Source organism: Dermochelys coriacea, chromosome 12 (genome assembly GCF_009764565.3).
Source record: "Dermochelys coriacea isolate rDerCor1 chromosome 12, rDerCor1.pri.v4, whole genome shotgun sequence".
Taxonomy (NCBI): domain Eukaryota; kingdom Metazoa; phylum Chordata; order Testudines; family Dermochelyidae; genus Dermochelys; species Dermochelys coriacea.
In genome coordinates, this window is record NC_050079.1 from 12,298,297 (window position 1) to 12,304,296 (window position 6,000).

General features: G+C 39.5%; 1 long non-coding RNA gene across 1 annotated transcript in view; it reads left to right on the forward strand.

The window, feature by feature from the left end:
• LOC119841243 overlaps positions 1-5,256 on the forward strand; it is a 267,085-nt gene extending 261,829 nt beyond the window's left edge. The window contains exon 4 of the long non-coding RNA XR_006275112.1: positions 5,118-5,256. This is a non-coding gene — a long non-coding RNA (uncharacterized LOC119841243). The remainder of the gene's footprint in view (positions 1-5,117) is intronic.
• The last annotated feature ends 744 nt before the right edge of the window (positions 5,257-6,000 follow it).

Below are 6,000 nucleotides of genomic sequence, written 5' to 3' on the forward strand. Positions count from 1 at the left end.
TATTTTTGTCAGTTTCATGAGGAATCAAGATAAGTTTTGACCAAAGAAAAATTCTCTTTTGGCTGTAAGTGAAACTTGAAGATCTGATAATTTGAGCAAAATCTGTACTGCTTTTTCATACCATGTGTCTTGGATGCTTTTTTTTGTTTTACCACAAACTTTATTTTGATTCTTTAAAAAGAAGAGACGCTTTCCTCTGGCTGTCCTACAGAGGTGCCTTTTACAAAGTGACTCGTGTCCTGTGAGGGACATTCTCAGGAAGGCAAATTGAATTAGGAGGAAAAGAGATTCAAATTTACAGCAGAGAGGATTGTAATTTGAAAATTAAGGGGTTTGTTCTCTGGTGAATACATGAACAGAACTCCCATCAACAGTAATGGAAGTTGTGTGCATGTAGATAGAAGATTAGCTCTCTACCTTATTATAACAATTTTATTATGTATATGTGAGTGTTTTATATACATGTATACATTTACTGTATATAATATGTCTATACAAACCCCCTCAGTGGTGCTTGACTTTAGATCGTTCTGTGCATTAGCTATTGCAGTAATTTGATACAAAGGTTGCACAGGAGCTGTATGTGTGATTAAATCTAAGGGTAGTATAATATTTGAGATGATTGATCTTCCTGTAATACTACTTTGTCGTCTCAACTTCCCTATTTCTCAACTGCATAACAGTGGAGCAGCTTCTTTTCTGATTCTCTAACCCAATGAAAACCTGTACTGCATACGCTAGGCATGCCCTAGTATGTATCTTACTACTTAGTTTCATGTATTTTCAGTACCGTTGCTGATTACTTCTCCAATTATGTAAGATTCAAAAATGCCTGCTGTTTAAATAATCATATATTATTTGTATGAGAGTAGTGCATAGAGATCAGGACACCATTGTGCTAGGCACTGTACAATCATATAACAAAGAGACAGTCTATGCTGGGAAGAGCTCACAGAAAGGGCTTATTCCCTTCTGATTCAATTGAGCTTTCTATTTGATCCTGTAGTGTAGTAATGCTTGAGATCTGACATGACAGAAACATTATTTCCTGACCAATTCCATGACACTAGATTGACATTAAAAACAGGATTATGATATTGCGACAGCATGAAATAGGACAGTAACACTGCAGGTGTAACATGGGAGGTGAGGGTTGTAGGCACAATCAGCAAATAGAGGAAAGACAAAATGTAACCAAGAGCCCATTGTTGGTATTAAAAACAGGAATTTTAAAGGTTCTAAATATAAATTAATGGGATTCTAAAAGTGAATAGCTAATATAATCACAACATCTTATTGAGATCCAATATCAGTGTGTGAGAGCATCTTCTAGAACTTAACCTGAGGTCTTGCCAACACTGAGTCCTAACCTGGACTGAGCTTTGTATGTCTAAAGTCAATTTTTATAGTCCCTCAACCCCTCTTCCTTTTGGCTGAAGCTAATTAGCTGCTCCACATTTCTGTGCTCTTTCTTTAGTTTGTAGTTACGCCTGGTTTTAACTATTAAAATAATTTTATTTTAATTATTATTAATAATTATTATTATTAAAATAATAATAATCAGCTGCTTCTGGCGGGGGGGGAGCAAGAGTAAAACCAAACTGGAGCACACAAAGGCCCCGATCCTGCAGTGAGTACAGGGATCCATGCATGGGGAACCCCACTGAGCTCCATGTGGTACTGCGGGGGGCAGGGTTCTGGGCTCTCAAGGGTTGTCTGTTTCCATCTCCTCCATGATAAGCTGCAGTGCTGCCTTCCGAACACCAGATGGTGCTGTGTGATGTGTGGTGTTGCCAGTTTTCACAATTTTTGTGGGAGTCTTGCAACATTTGGTGATATTTCCTAACACCCCAAATCCTGCAGTGATGTGAATATGTGAGAATATCAGCTTACTTTTTTTAAAAAAATGAAAGTTTCTAGCCCTCATGGTTGTGGAGAAAAGCCTGATAATGTGACAGGAGTGCACCCGAAAGGTTCCAAAGCCAGAAGATAAAAAACAAAACCAACATATTCTGAAGTCTTATAACTAATGTCATTTGCATGATGTTGGGGCACCTGACTCATGATTTTTTTGAGGTTTACAGTTGGCAATACATAACAGGACTCTTAGTCCCTCTCACTGGACACAAAATGGTATTCACCAGCATAGAAAGATGTTTGCTCCTAACTCCAGAGAAAATTGAGGCCAGCGGAAAAAAAAACCCTAGTACTCTCCGAGAGAAGAACTAGACCACCTTATCCCTGGGTGCCCTGCAACTGAATTTTTCTTCTCTCTCTTTTCTTGTAGGGCAACAAAGAGTTTTAATTAGGTTAAATATATCTTTGTATTAACCTTGTAATAGGCCTCCCCCTCAAATTTCCCATGTTTTGCACTTTGATCCGTGCAAAACTATTTGTCCTATTTATTTTCTGCAATTCTGCTCTGTTACCAGCTGAGTGAATGCTATTTCTGTACTTTCTTAACAAGAGTGCTTTGTGCCAAGGGTTTTAAAGTATTTTATTTTAATGTCACAGATGAGTAAATGCTTCAGTGTGACTGACAAGCTTTAGTAAATTCAAACAAATTAGATATACTAGCTCTCAGTAAAATAGATTTTCTCAACCTGTTTTGTATGAGAGGAGAACAAATGGCTAATGATGGTAAAATATGTTAACGTTCTGGCAAATAAAATAACACAAAACAAAACACTTTGGCTCAAAACCTCTGTTTAGCCCTAAGCCCTTTACGGGGAGGGGGTGAGTTTGGAGACACACCACCCCAGCTAGAACTCCTAGATAGGGACAAAATCTCCTTCATCACAGGGCAAGCCTAGCAGCTGTGCTTCCCGTTTACCAGGTTCAGGAAGTGCTCCATTTACATGCCCAGCTGTGCTGGCTGTGGCAAAGGGGTCAGAGGCACAGCTCTCCCCTTGACCTGCTCTTTTAGGGAGGATGGTACTGCTGGAGGCATTCGTTCCCTACAGTCCTTGCATTCAGATTAATGTAAAGCCTGTGACTGTTCCACAGAACAACCACTCCCTCATCAAACCGTCTGGTGTGTTAGCACAAGTAAAAGCATAATATTAGCCCATTAAATATTAGAGATGTACAACAAAGAAAAGGGACTGTTACAGATACAGATTAAAATTTTTCCTTACTCTAAAAAAGAAAATTTGAATGTATGGTATAAATGTTTAGATACCTTGGTGTGTTGGGCACCTTAGAATTACCTAAGTTAAATAGATGGGTCATACCTGAAAGCACATGAAGCCTGGATGGATGGCTTTAAGTTCTCTCCCAAACTCAGACTTGGTGAAAGCCTTATGAAGAATTGCAAACCTTTCAAGAAATCCAAAACTATCTAAAGCTTTAGCCTCTCATCAGTGTGATGTTTGACGCTGGTGTCCTTTATGTGAGAAACATTCAGCAGGGCCCTAGAACCTCTTCACAACCACATCCTTCTCCCGTGGTAGCAAAACTTCTTCAGCAGCTTTGTTCCTATGGTGTCCCTGTAAACTGCTGCCTTCAAAGCTCTCAGGGATGTTGGTGAGTGGAGGAGGCAGCCAGTTCAAGATCCTGCAGGGTTGAGAGGTTCCCAATCATGGAAACGTGACCCACTGGCACACTAGCAGAAGGGCTTCCATAAGATGGAAGCAAAACAGAACCTAGTAGACAAGAGGGGATGATCTAGCTCAGTCGTAAAAATCAAAATGACATTAACAGTGCACCTGGAACTTAATATAAGAGACGTCCATATCCCTTCTACCAGGAGAGGATGCAGGGAAAGTGGAAAAGCAGCCACATTATCAGTGTCTGGGTCTAGTGAAGTTGTACTATACACAGCTGCCCCAGCAGCATGAGTGTCCTCTTTTTCAGTGCTGAAATACAGAAGCCAATGTGTCAAGGACAGAAAGGCAGCATGGTTTAGGAGCTAAGGGGACTCAAGACACTTGGGTTCTTTCCAGGCTCTGTTCCTCCTCTGTGAACTTGGGCAAGTCAATTAATCTTTTTGTATCTCTGTTTCCCCTACCGTTACTTTTCCGTCTTGGAAACTGGAAGCTCTTCAGGGCAGGGTTTGTTTCTTTCTGTGGGTTTATACAGTGCCTAGCCCAATGGTGGTCCTGTGTCTAGGTGTCTCTGTAATACCAACAATAATATATGGCTGAAATATTTAAGGGTTGAGCATTACTAAAGTCAGATTTTCATGGTGTACACATTTTAATTTGTCATTCACATTTGCTTCTAAGATGAGCTTTTTTCTTAAAAATAACATATACCTTTAAACAGCTATTTTTAAAGTTGAGAAAAATCTCTTAATATTCTGCAAGGATGCAAGTAAGAGAATAAGTTTTATTAAAATATGAAAAATATAGGATCCTTAAGTGAAAAAAGTTATATTAACCACACAATCTTTTAGCTCTCTATTAAGATATGTGTTCTCTAGTGGAAGTGTTACCTTACTGTTCTTCTTTTATAAACCTTTGTTGCCTTCTGATGCATATTAAGCACCAGATGAAAAATTCTGTTTGTCTGTGGTCTAACAATGAAATACTTGTAGGAAATGAAAAGGTCAAGGTTTCCCTGTCAGTGATTTATTATAAACAGTGCCACCTTCTTTTATTTCCTGATACTTTGCATTTGGATTAGTGATGATACATCACCAGCTGCTAGATAAAATATGAAGTTGGGAAACTATGGTCAAATATTTCTGTTAAGGAATGACCCTGTAATCAGCTCACAGCACACACAGGTCTCACTTGATTTATCAACCCAAACCTGTGGTTCTAAAAGGAGATGAATTAGTTTAAAGATATCTAAGGGATAATAGCTAAAGCCAAAAGCACTGTAGGAAAACCGTTTGTCACCAGCCTGCCCTGCCCTCCTTAATTGCAGAAAAATTGAGAGCGGATACCTTAGGCACCTTATATATAAATCACTGGTCAAACAACCAGCTATGTATCAAGTGGTGAGTTGCAGGCCTTTTTCTTTTGCTCTTTGTGGGCAGAACCCACATTGTTTTGACACTAGGAACCAATACAATCTAATATATGTTTCGTTTCCTCACTGATTTCACTTTGGCATTCACCATGACTTCAAAAATTTTCCTGAGTTTTTGTTTTTGTTTTTTTCATTTCCAGATTCCATTGCATTTTAAATGTCACCTGATGCAGATTTGCATTTGGGGAGTATTACTCCTAGTTTTATAGCCAACTGTTCTGTAAAGGGAGTCTGTAGTAGTTCTGCATCTGTCACCTATATTTTTGTATTGTAATGATGTTGGAAAGATCTGTGCCTATGACAACAATGATATCAAACAAAATAAAGATCTGCACACCACATTCAAATTTCTAGGACCTAATTATCCAGTCATTCATGCCAGGTCACTACATTTACTGCCCCTATAGACACTACATAGACCTATGCATCTGTTTCACTTTGCCCAGTGTGAATAGTCCCATTGGCTTCATACCTGTACAGAGAGATCACAAAGATACACTGTTATTAACGTCATTGTGACTTCACACAGTGGGTGTAAGAATCTGTAGGATCAGTTTTACTTCAGTGTAATGCTCTACACAGCAGCTGGGAGTGAGCCTCCTAGTTTGGGTAAAAAGAAAAGGAGTACTTGTGGCACCTTAGAGACTAACAAATTTATTAGAGCATAAGCTTTCGTGAGCTACAGCTCACTTCATGAAAATGCATCCGATGAAGTGAGCTGTAGCTCACGAAAGCTTATGCTCTAATAAATTTGTTAGTCTCTAAGGTGCCACAAGTACTCCTTTTCTTTTTGCGAATACAGACTAACACGGCTGCTACTCTGAAACTAGTTTGGGTAGACACTCATGTTTGCTTCACTCGAGATAGAGCATTAAAAATAGCCGTGGACAGTGCAACATGAGTGGTGGCACAGGCTCGCCACCCAAGTCCAAGCTTGCCTGACCCAGTGGGCCGCCACCCATGCCACAATGTCCACACTTCCATTTTTAGCGCTCGCGCTCTCTCGAGCAAAGCTAGCTTGCT